This window comes from Monodelphis domestica, chromosome 1 (genome assembly GCF_027887165.1).
Source record: "Monodelphis domestica isolate mMonDom1 chromosome 1, mMonDom1.pri, whole genome shotgun sequence".
Taxonomy (NCBI): domain Eukaryota; kingdom Metazoa; phylum Chordata; class Mammalia; order Didelphimorphia; family Didelphidae; genus Monodelphis; species Monodelphis domestica.
In genome coordinates, this window is record NC_077227.1 from 321252944 (window position 1) to 321266143 (window position 13200).

At 40.5% G+C, this 13200-nt stretch overlaps 1 non-coding gene and 1 pseudogene across 1 annotated transcript; both read left to right on the forward strand.

Moving 5' to 3' along the window:
* The first annotated feature begins 6953 nt into the window (after positions 1–6953).
* LOC100021872 (U4/U6.U5 tri-snRNP-associated protein 1-like) lies at positions 6954–10258 on the forward strand (annotated as a pseudogene).
* A 2502-nt stretch (positions 10259–12760) lies between these two features.
* Positions 12761–12834, forward strand: TRNAI-AAU (transfer RNA isoleucine (anticodon AAU)). Its single transcript has one exon. It is a non-coding gene; the product is annotated as a tRNA-Ile (tRNA).
* Positions 12835–13200: the final 366 nt, after the last annotated feature.

Below are 13200 nucleotides of genomic sequence, written 5' to 3' on the forward strand. Positions count from 1 at the left end.
CAACTTAAAGAAAAGAGACATCGATCTTGACTAATGGGAAAGAACTAGTTATAGGATAGTATGTGATAGAAACCTTGGGGGTATGTGGCCACTTTCTTATAGATTTTGTGATAATGGGAGGTAAAGCTGGTTATAGTCTGACATACAACATAAATTTTAGGAAAACAAATATTAAAGTTAGAAAGGAAGGATAAGCGGGGTGCTATGAACTAAATTCAGAGGAAGTCAGTCCATGAAGGATGATACAGTTTGCACTGATGGTTGGGTGGGTAATAAACATAGTATAACTGATGATAGAATGTTCCTCAGATGGATGTTATAAAGCACTAAGACCTACCTACCTGTATTTGATGAGAATTGAGTACTCATTTGTACCTCTTTTCTTGGGACCCTATGATCAGTCTTGGAGTGTTAAAAGTAAAGTTTCATATTGAATTTGAAAACCCATTAACCAGTGAATTGGGTTTCAGTTCAACTCCCACCCCTTGAATGGATTAAGAACAAAGTCTGAGGCTTTTCAGTATGAGAGTCCCATGAACATTCTGAGAAGATGTCAGAAGCCTCTATTCTCCCTGGCATCCCAGAATATGATTGCCTCTTGTCCCATGTGATTCCTGGCATCCTAAAGATTGGCCTCTAACCTAGACTGAGCTCATCTGTCCAATCAGGGAGATCCAGAAAAAGTAATGTCACTTGGAGTATAAGTTATGGGTCAAGGAAGCTCTAGCAGGTTTTCTGGTCAAGCAGCAGAAGTGAAAGGGGACACAAGGTGAGCATTAAGTTCCAGTTAGCTAGGGTAGAATGTGTGTTACCAGCTTTGTGGCTATGTGCTTTTTCTTTCTCTCGTCTGCTTTTCATATTTAATAAATAATATAAATAAATAATATATTAATTTTAATAAATGTATATCATAATTAATACATTAATATACAGTTTCCAGATCATTTTAATCTTAACAAAAGAATGTACAAGAGTTGTAATGGGCTTTTGCTAACTTATTGTAATTCCCACTAAGTCCCAATTGAATCTATGGGAGGAAAAAATAACACTGAAGAAGCAGGAAAAAACAGTTATAAAAAAGAGGAGGAGGAAAGTCCAGAATCATACAGTTTACAAACCATGGAAAACATATTTTTTGATAATAGCTGAAGTAATCACCAGGCTGAAATGGCCTCTGTCATGGTCATTCCGGTTCTGATCTGTCAAAACCTTCACAATTCACTCAGGCTGCTGCCATCAAGAGTTCTAATGAGCCTCTATGGGGAACTGAGAGGCTGGTAAACTGTTACTCTCTCTTGGCATCAGATTTTGACCATCTATCCTTAATTTCCTGATGTACTTATCTTTTGATGATTCTAATAAATATGAAATTAGCATTAGGATATTCTAAATACTTATTGTGTTCATTCACATCAATTCTTGAACCTCAGGCCTCCTCCAGGCTGATTCAGATGCTCTACCCAAAGCTAACAACAGGTCTGAGGACATATTAGTGTTTAATGAGCACTTCTTTATAGATAATGAATGCCAAGTCACCCAGTCATATCTATCTTTGTGCTTCTCTGCTTGATTCAAATGCTGTAGTTCCAAAACCTCCATTTGTGCCAGAACAGATCAAAGACCTCACAGAACTGATGGAAAAGTCTCAAAAATAAAATTCTGAAGTCACAGTAGGAAACAGATCCAATAAAGGAGAAATGTCTGAAGAGACAGAAGCAGTGGTATGAATTTTAAAACTATTCCACCCTAATCAGACCATACTTTAGAAGATTTGATTTAGCTATTTCTTGATCAATAGCAATAGAAATACTTGGAATAACAGAATCAGGTCTTGGGAAGTCCACATTTTCCCCGCCCTCCTTAGTTTAACAAGATTAGGAAGGTCTGCACCAAACTCAAAGATTAAGTATCTGAGAAAAAAGGCAACAGACATGTGCAGAAAAAAGCGGAGAGACCCCTGGGCTGTCCTAAGTCAAGCTAAGCAATCATTGGTACAGATAAGACGCAGGAAAGTGACGTAAAACTGTCTATATAAGGCACATCACTTCCTGTCTCTTGCTCTTTCCCTGGAGAGGCGACTCTGGCTGGCAGTGTGCTAGGCGTTTTGACATCTTGGAGTGGTGGTGGTGAGTTTGCCTTGAGCTGATTCAGATTTGAGCATCTGGGTTTAGCCCTTCTTTTTCTGGAGTTCCGGCTGACTCCTTCCTCCTTCATACTCCAAACCCTTACTTCCTTATCTCCTGATCTCCCCACCCAATACTAGCCAGGCTGGGGGGAAGGGGGGAGAGAAAAAAATCTACTCTGTCTCCTTCCTTCTCCTTAATCTCCTCCACTATCAATTAAATCACCATAAAAAATTCCAGCTGACTTGGATATTTTATTATTTGGGATTTCCCCTGGCGACCACTTAAATTTAGATTTTCAGTCTCAACAATAATTTTAACCTTTACACTACTATAAATTAGAAATATGAGCTTTTCTAGAAGCAGATAGGAGACCATGGATAAACGATGACCATAAGTAATAAAACCAAAAACATCAAACCTTCAGAAAAGATGATGAAACTTCCTTTATAGTCACAAATCCCCAGTTCAAGGAGAATTGACCTGGACTATCATAGACTTAGTTTTCCTCAACTGAAGAATCAGAACCTTCGCCTCCCTAGGGGGCCCAGGGTAGTGGCAGAATATAAAAGTTTCATCCCAAGAAAGGGCTCTGAGGAATTGTTTCCCTACTTCTGTGAGGAACGTTTATTCCTTCTTGTTGCTAGAAAGCAAGTCACCTCCCAATCATGCTCCACTTGGTCCTCCAATCTCTCTTAGGAAAGTGCTAGGGAAGGATCCCTAAGTATGGTACTGGTAGAACCCTAATGGGACAAATGAGTTTTACATTTAGGCTATGAAAGGGCCTGCCTTTTGCCTCTGCACATCCTAGTGCCCACACCATTGTTTGTTCCCTCTGGGGACCCCATCTATGCCCAATGCCACCTAACCAACACTGCTGAGACCTACTCCTTTACCTACTGACCACTCTGTTAGCATGTGAGAAATGATTGATTTGTCAATCAGTATTAAGAGAAATGATTAATTTATTGCTCTATCCACTAATTTATTTCCAATCAATATTATTCAGTTTAGTGTGATTTCATAAATTGAGTTTATTTATTTTATATTTTATCATCAGACTATATTAGATAGATTAATAAAATAATATTGATTTCATTTAAGGCTGACTGAATCAGATTAAAGACCCTTTTTTGGTATCAGACTCGTAAGTACATTTGCTTAAGCACAAAATGCTGACAAGAGAACCTTCACTTCACCCTTTTGGCCTGGTGATTAAGATATCAAGGAGCATGCTGGACCTCTACTCTGAACAGAAAGTCTATGGGCATACAAGTTCAGCATGATAGATGTCCTAATACTGCGGGACGTCCTCTAGTTGTTTTAGGTGCCTCTTTACCCTTGTCACACCGTCTTTGGTCGCCCAACACTGGGATGCATTTATTCTGTCAGTCTTCCTGTGGCCATTTAGTCAGAAAAGATGATCCCTGCCTTGTCCCATTCTGTGACCCTCCATGTCAACACAGGCTCTAGCCTTCCTGGCAAGTCCTTCTGGGGGGTCAAACCAATGAAATTGCATATTTTTCGGTGCCTCCTCTGTATCATCTAAGTAACCAGGTATATAAAATCTGTGCCCTGGAGAGAGGTGGTATCTCTGATCATAAGGAAAATCTCAGGTCCTATTCCTTGAAGAGGTCCAGATACCCTCAATGAATAGTTCTTGGATTAGAACTCTGCCTTAGTTGTTCACCTTACAAATAGGACAAATTTCTCATGTACAAGAATTAATTATTCTCCCTTTGTGCTAAGGATCAGGCAATTGACACTGCGAGAGGCTTAGTTCTTTCCAATGCGACTACATAGAACTGATGCAAGCCTGAATACTCTTATGCTGCTACTACTGAGTCATGACTCCACCCTACTATGGCAGACTTGATTCTACCTCACTGTGCCAATGGTGGGTATGTTGCCTCTGCCTCCTGTACTCAGCAACATGGGATAGATTAGCAAAAGGATTCTGTTAATCATGCAAGGATGTGAATTCCTCTTCTCAGGTCATCATCTACCATGCATGAAATTTCTCCAACTGCCAGTAGGTATCTACTGAGAGACCCAGAAACTCCTGATATCTTAAATTCACAAGGCTGCCACCAAGACTAGAAATGTCCAGCTCAGGATCACTTACCTCTAAATGGAAACTTAAAACTTATACAAACAACTCTATTTCAGCAAACTTTTATCAATATCCCCATTTCCAGAAAAGACTGAGGACTTCTGAAAAGAATTATACAGTATCTCTTCAAGTACCTTCCTTAGTGACTTGCAATTTAAAAATTACAACAAAGTCTATATGGCCCAATTCCATTAGAGATCATATAGTGTACTCTGCCCCCCACCAAGAACCAGGTATGCCCTGCCCCCCCCTTTACTCCACATAGGGGAGAGAGAAAGCAGTCCCATTGGGCTGTTGGGTAGAGGTGAAAAAATGTCATCAGGCATGGTGGAGAGGGGGGAGGGAAGCAGCTCTGATGGAATCACTGCCTTTTTAGTAACAACTTGGGGGGGGGGGGCACACACTTGCCCATAGAAAGAGTTTTGCATGCTATCTTTGGCATACATGTCATAGGTTCACCATCACTGGCCTAAGGACTAGTAGAATAGCTTCACAGCTGGTGGAATAGCCCAAAAACTCAGGAAATAGCCTTGGGACTGGGGAATAGCTCTGGGACTGTTTGAGTAGCCCAAGCTGTATACCAGGGTTTGCATATTTATCGAGGGTCTGGGAGCTTATTGTAGCCTCCCTTTTCAGTGAAATCTCTACTTTTTCAGAATAGCCTAGACCTGGGCATTATAGGGTGAAAAACCCTGGAAAATGAATATTGAGAAGGCTGGGTCCAAATTGAGATAGAGGTGTATTTTTAGGTCTGACACATCATAGGAGAACTTATGGACACTAAAAAGGGAATAAGGAGCATAAGCAGTTTTATGGGATTCCCCTGAACTGCCTTAATGCTCATGTGGCATGTTTTTCCCCATTGTCCCAGCTGCCATCATTTGTCATTGGAGGAGCTGATACTCTTCTGGAATGCCTTCATCAAAGATGGGAACATAGGGAGAATATAAGTAGATTACCAGTATAAGTAATTAATAATGCCTAATAGTATAGAACTAAGGTAAATACATAACAATATAAGCAATAATATAGAACATCACAAAGCTGGCATACAGAACCATCCATGAGTGATTAATAATACAGAATGATTAGCTGATTAATGTGAAAGATGAAATTCAGTAAGATGATAGACTCCTCTCAATGAATCACTAAGATTGAGTCAGTGAGTCCATCAAAAGTTTGTGTTCCCAACCTATATCCCATTTCAGATAGATAGGATTGAAAAGTCATTGTTTTGATTGGTGAAAAGACTATAGAATGTGTAGATAGAAAATAATATTGAAACAGTCCTACTTTTGATTGGTTTAGAACCACCTCAATAAATAGTATAATTGGCTTTGTAAATCTTGCATTCTAATTAGCTAGCTTTCAAGTTAAGATTGTAACTCTCAAGTAACCAGCCAATGGTGAATCTGTATGATTCCATACTTAGTACTTGCTTGCTGGCTGTAACTCTTGCAACACTGATTGGGGAATATCCATTCTCCCAAGGGTGAAATAAAAGAGCCTTTGACACACTGACCCAGAGTTCAATATTCTTTTGAGTAGGTGGTTGGCCCTCTCATTAATAATACAGATTTTCAGGGGGCAGCTGGGTGGCTCAGTGGATTGAGGTTCAGGCCTAGAGATGGGAGGTCCTAGGTTCAAATGTGGCCTCAGCCACTTCCCAGCTGGGTGACCCTGGGCATGTCACTTAACCCCCATTGCCTAGCCCTTACCACTCTTCTGCTTTGGAACCTCTTCTGCCTTGGAGCCAATACACAGTATTGACTCCAAGATAGAAGGTAAGGGTTTAAAAAAAATAATAATAATACAGATTTTGCAATTTATACTTAAGTTGTGCTAACTAGTGAGAAATACAAGATTTCAGAATGAGAATCTCCATTCTATCCCTGCCAACTGCCTATCTCTTTCAAATTGGCTAGTCTGATCCAAAAAAGAGAAAAAGGGAAAACAAATGTCTTGCATCAAAAATGATAAAGGAAAACTCCCTTTATAATAATTACAAACTATTTTGTTCAATTATATGCCAACATATGAATTTAAATGAAATGGATAAATATTTATAAAACTATAAACTATCTAAATTGACAGGACAGGAAATAGAAAACCTAAAAGAAAATATGAACAAACCATAAAAAAATCCAAAAGAAAAAATCTCAGGATCATCTTTATCAGTGAATTCTATCAAATATTCCAAGAAAAATTAATTACAAAATTACATAAATTGTTTGTAATAATAGGGATCATACCAAATTCTTACTATAAGTCATACAGTCTTGATATCTAAACCATGGAAGGACAAAGCAGAGAAAAAAAACTATGAACAATCTCTAATGAATACTGATGCAAAAATGTTGATTAATATATTACCAAAAAGGATCCAGAAACATAGATTAAAAGATTATATATTAAGATTAGGTTAGATTTGTACTAAGAATGCAGTTGTTTCCATATCAGAAACTATAAAAACAAGAGCCCCAATTATTTAACAAATAACAAAGACTGTATAATAATAAAGCAATTGATACAGTAAAGGCTCTTAAAAATAGGATTGCATTTCTATTTTTTTTTTAACATATTAAAAAGCATAGTGGAAACACGATGGAGAAAGCAGGCTAAGATGCCGGAAGCCTCAGTCCTTGTTTCCAGTCGGATGTTGAGACAGAAGACCAGAACACAAAGGAAACAGCTTCTATTGATTTCCGGCAACCGGCTCCGAAGTATGACCTATACCCCGGAAGAGCACTCATACTTCATTAGGCTCTGGCAATGACAGCGGAGGAGATTCTGTGGGGGTAGAGCCTCTACGGGTTTCTAGAAGAAGTACTATGGGAAGAAAGAGCGATGGGGCCAGGACAGAAATGCAGAGCCAAGAGGTGAAGCAGCCACCTGTGAGCGAGGTTGAGGCCCACAACACCGGCGCATGGGGGCTCAAGAGCAGCAAGGCTGAGCTTGCGAGTGGAAGAAGCGGGATTGCCATCCACTCCAAAATCAACTCTGGAAATGCCTTATCTTTTACCCTGGAGGAGACCAATGAACTCCATGCAAAGTTGGGGCCTCAAGCCTTTGGAGGTAAATGCTATCAAGAAGGCAGGCAATAAGGAGGAGCCAGTGTTGGCCATAGTGATCCACCCCCATGGCCATTCGGCAGTGTAAGGAACTGCTGGAGAAGCTGGGGGAAGCTGAGAAGTATCTCAACCAAAAGCTGGGGAATAGGATCCGAGGTTAGACAGCACAGCTGTACAGATGGAGAAGAGGCAGCAAGAATTTGGCCAAGAAAAACGGTTAAGCTGTTGGAGAAGATGGACCAAAATTTGGGAGAGCAAAGCTTGGTGAAAGAGGAGTTTGAACAAAGGTGGAAGGACCCGAATAGTGCTTTCGAGTTGCCGGGGTAATCATGCAACCCAAAATGAACTTCTTCTGGGAGGGGGAGACCTTGATCCTTACCCTCAAGAGCCTTCAAGGTGTGCTGCAGGAGGAGAAGGCTGTGTTGGTAAACTTGAAGCTTGTTGACAAAGAGTGGGCAGAAAAGAAAGTGGAATTTCTGCACATGAAGCCGGATTACAGACCCAACAACGAAGAGGATGAAATGATAGCATTTAAGCCTCTATGCATTTTGACTAAGTATGAAGTAGAGCTGAAAGGGGAGCCATTACACTCAGGCTCAGTCAGAGTGGGGCAGCTAATGGCACCCAAAAACTGGAGCTGAAGGAAATCCAGATCAACCTAAGGCATCAAGTGGATCCCAGCTTGCCTCAGAGTACCTCATACCACAGGAGAGGTGACCTTCAAGTAGAGTAAAGGGAGGGTAAAGAAAATCCAAAAGAAGGAGGAGGAAGTTGTGATTCAAGCAAGGGAGACTTTGGCTCCAGGTTACAAAGGAGGGGCCTTTGTGGAGTCTTTGAGGTTAGGGAGGAAGCCCCTTACCAGCTCCTCCAGTCAGGTAGGGGAACACTTGAGTAGAAATTGTGGGCATCATTGTTGATGAAGAGGCCAGAGCACAGGAGACTGTCGGGCTCCTCAGATATCCCAGAGGAGGATGAAGCGGAGGCTGAATTGCAGAAGCAATCAGAGAAGGGGTATAGGCTGAAACTGCGGCAGCTCAAAAACAGTGATGAGAAGGTAATTGAGATTGTGAGAAACACAGCCAAAGAGGATAGAGCACAAAAGGGCTATTGTGTTCAGTGCCACCTTATGGGAGATTCCCACTTGCTAGCTGGCAACTGAGAGGAGGACCAAGAAGTGCTCATGGACTTTGAAATGAAATAAGGTCTGCCAATAGTAACTCAGAATCCTGTGGAAAGGAGAATATCAGCTAAGGCAATATCAACCTGGATAGAAAAGCAGCAACAGAATATCTTTGCTTCCATTACCATTCTAGATGAAAAGCCCATTGTGAGTAGAGAGACTGGCCTGCAAAGGGCTGCTAGAGACAGAGATGTAGAAAGTGACTTGGGTGAAGGCTCCCAACAAGTCTCTGCCTTCTGCCGCATACTGCCTCAAGGACAAGATGACTGTTGAAGACAAGTACAGTTGGAGGGAATAGTATCTAGGCTTTATGCAGAATTTCAAGGAGAAAGACAGCTACAAGCCTGATGTCCAGATTTATTATGTGGACCTGATGGGGAGAAAGCTCACATCCATGGAAGCCTTTTGGCAGCAGACCCACTGGTTTCAAGGAAAGGTCTTAGGCAAAATGAAGACTTGAGTGACAAATGAAGAAGCTTGATGAGGAAGCTCTCAAAGAAAATTGGTTCTAGTGATAGTTCTCTCTTTACAGTGGCTTTGGAGAAGCAGAAAGCCCAGAAGACCTTGTACATCATGCTTAGTGACAGTGGGAAGAGCATAACCTATGATACTGTCACAAAGTGAAGATGTCCCTTTCCTCCAGTACTGTAATATTAAAGAAAATTTCCTTCTGTTTTTTTCTTGAAAAATTAAAATAATATAAATAAGTGTTTTCCCCCAATATCATAAACCATATCAATAAAAACCAGGAGCAAACAATATCTTTTAAGGCTTTCCAGTAAGATAAGGGGCAAAGCAAAAATGTCTGTTACCACCATCATTATCTGATGTAGTACTAGAAATGTTTATTATAGCAATAACATAAAGATATGAAATTTATGGAATAAGTGTCATGATGTCATGATAATCTTATTTTACATGTCAGGATAATCTACTTGAAGAACAACAGAGATTCAACTAAAATTTAGTTAAAACAATAAATAGCAAAATAGTAGGTTATGTCAATCATTCTCTGTCCTATGTATTATCAACAAAATAAGAGAACAGGAAGAAAAATTAAGTTCAAAATAATTATGAAATGTATAAAATACTTGGGAACCCACCTACCAAGACACACAAGAATTATATGAATACTATAAAGCACCTTTTACATGAAAATTCTCCAAAATTATTAGAGAGAGTAATTACTACTGGTTACTATGATTGGAGCAATATTTCCAAGGTCCTGCCATCTGGTTCTAGGGCTCTGGCAACTAAGTAAAAGAAACAGCCAGAATATGAGCCAGAATATGGTTGTTGTCCTTCCTTTCTGAGATTTGTGGAGTCCTTTTTTTAATGTTAGTGTCCTCAGTTCTATCTCACTGCTCCTCTTGCTTGCAATATCTCTCAAATACTCTCCTCTGACACTACTACCACTCTGGTACAACCCTATGTCCTAACACTTGGACTACTACAAAAGTCTGCTGGTGTGTCTGCCTGTCTTAAGTCTCTCCCCACTCCAATGCATCCTCCACTCTGCCACCAAAATGATTTTCCTAAAATGCATGTCACTCCCTTGATCAATAAACTCCAGTGGCTCCCTATCACCTCCAGTATCAAATACAATATCAAATACAATCAAATCAAATAAAAATGCTCTCTCTGTTTGGTATTAAGTCTGTTAAAACCTATGCCACTTCCCCCATTCTTCATTCCCACATCTTGCCAATACAACCTTATACTTTCTTAACATCTGACCTTCCGAGTGCTCCACTCCGGTCCAAGAATTTTCTCTGGCTATCCCTTTCCTAGAATGCATCTCTGCCTAATGACTTCCTTGGCTTCTTTCACTTCTCAGATAAAAATCTTAGCTTCTAGTACTAGCCTTTTCTTATCTCAATTTTAATGCTTTCCTTCTGCTGTTTCCTATTTATCCTGTATATAGCTTGTTTGTACATGTTTGCTTGCTGTGTTCCTCTATTAGATTATGAGCTCCTGGAGGGACAGAGACTTCTGTATTTCCCTGTATCTCAGCTTAGCCTGGTGTCTTGCTCATAATAGGTGCTTAACAAATGACCCTAATTTTTTACTCTCCTACTAAAAATCCAGGGAGCTCTTAAGCAGCTAGGTTCGAGGGATTACCCTAGAAGCCTCTGCTGTGTTTCCGAGGCCTTCAGTACCTCTGGTATATTTAAAATGTCTATTTTATACCCACACTCTATAATGCCACACTGCTCCCAAAAGGTCTCTTTTAGTCAAGGAAACTCTCCTTAATTGTTTTTTATTTTTCTTTTTCAAATTGATGTCTTTTTCCCTCCCTTTCTAAGACAGTTTAGAACAAGTAGGTAGCTGCTTATTCCCACAATTCCCCTTATCCTGAACGGCATGCCCCTATTCCTATCAGCCCCTCCCAAAGCATCTCTTAGGTTTCATAACATTACTCTAGTAGTCTTTCTTTTTGTCTTTCCAGCTCTCCATTCTTCTCTCAGAGTATGGATAGTTTCTCAAAGACCTTCAACAAGGAGTAGATGGGGGGAGAGGAGGAGGGAAGGGGACAGGGAACAGAGTCCATACAAGAGTAACTCTTTGTTCTAAATGTATATGCAGAAAGACTTGATACAAAAGAGAAAGTGCATTACCAACAGACACAAGAGGTTATGAGAATTTCAAGAAAGTATACATCCCATGGGGAGGATTAGAAGGGAATCATATGAACTAGGTTGGTTAGTTGGTTTGTTTTGTTTTTAGACCCTCATCTTCCATCTTAGACTCAATACTGTGTATAGGCTATGGGGGTTAAGTGACTTGCCCAGGAACACAGAGCTAGGAAGGTCATTTGAACTCAGGACCTCCTATTTCTGGGTCTAGCTCTCAATCCACTGAGCCACCTTGCTGCCCCTTGCCCTTGTTCTTGAAGGCTGGCTGGGATTGACTTTTGAAGGATATTCTATGGTGCTATGTGAAAAAATAGCGTTGATACCTCAAGCACCTTTCTGCCACTGAACCCCAAAGTTGTTTGTTTGTTTTTTAACCTGGTGACAATACCCTAACCCTGAATTTAGAGGAACCCTATCTAATTTTTATTAGCCCCAGGTGAGAGTGTCATGGAATCCTTTTTCTCTTAACTCCCTGGAGAAAAGATTTAAGTTAAAAAGTTTCATAAATGAATTGAAGGAAAAAGAAACAGACAAAATAATTCCTTTTTCTAGGAGGAACAAAGGGAACATGATTGACAAGACATGTCTTCCTTGGATTTTAGTGTCCTTAAAACAGATCAAACTACAGCCCAAGGGATAAATCTAGCCACAGCTAAAGTCGTAAAAAAAAAAAATTTTTTTTTTTTTTTTAGCTCACAGGCTGCACAAAAACAAGTATCGGACTAGATTTTGTTTGTATAGCACCTGAAATGCCAAGCTGAGGAGTTTGTATTTTATCCTAGTGGTCAGAGGAAGCCAGGATGTATGAACAGGAGAGTCTTTGGGTCAGTCCTGTGCCTTGGGAAGAAACTTGTGAAGGATGGACTGGGGTGTACTGGAAGCAAGGAGATGGATTAAATGGTTTTCTCCACAGTCCAGGCAGGAGTTTTTGAGTCTTGAATTAGGGTCAAACCAGTCAATCAACAAACATTCATTAAGCCCCTACTATGTGTCAGTCACTGTGCTAAAATGCTGAGGATACAAAAAAAGGCAAAAAAACCCAATTCATCCATCCATCCGTTTGTACTTAGTTATTTGCACGCCGGCTCCACCCCCCCCCCCCCCGACTCCTCGCTCTTTGAATCTGGTATATATATATATATATATATATATATATATATATAAAGTGCTTAATAAATGCTTGTTGACTGACAATTATATCACATTCTCAAAAATGTCAGTCTTTAACTACAAATCTTTAACTATTTTGAATTTGTCTCCTCGGCAGAGAAAAGGCAGGTGACAATTTTTTAGACACAACATTATGCAAAAATAGCATAAGTGGTGATGCTCGCGGGTGACGTTTACGACCTCCAGCCGCGACAGCTGGGTCGATGATGTTCCAGGCTGCCTCCCTCCCCACGTTCCTGCAGGGGCTCCCAAGCTCCTTCCCTTCCCAGCCTCGAGCGACGCTGAGCTCCAGCATTTTTTTCCATTATCCGGGTCAGAGTAGCGGCTTCTTTTCCGAATGAATCTTGAAGGAAACCAAGATTATTTTTTAAAACAACAAATACCTTCAAAAAAGAAAAAACGAAAAGTTCCAGTTACGAAAGCTTAAGACTTCTATTAGAGACCAAAGAAACCAGCTCACAAGCAGTGGCCGGTTAGCTCAGTTGGTTAGAGCGTGGTGCTAATAACGCCAAGGTCGCGGGTTCGATCCCCGTACGGGCCACGAAAACGGAGAATGAAATTTTTTCTCCTTACCTTTAAAAAATCCCAGAACGCTATTAAAGGAGAAACGAACAACAGCAGCAACAACAACAACAAAAAATCTAAGTTATGTAGCGAACTTTAGTTTAAAAGCAAAATAGAGATGTCTGATTTTCTCTGAAGTTCCCAAAGGCGGAAGGAAAGGAAGCAGAGCAAGAAGCACGGGGAAAGATGATGCTTAAAAACCTGCGGTCTTCTACTGAACTATCTGCTCCAGTTCTAGCTTTGGACCCCTAGCCCAGGACCCAGACGTAGGACTTATCTGCCCAGAGTTGCCTACGTGTTTTCCTTTCTCAAAATCAGGGTGGGGTTCCTTGGTTATAGGAGA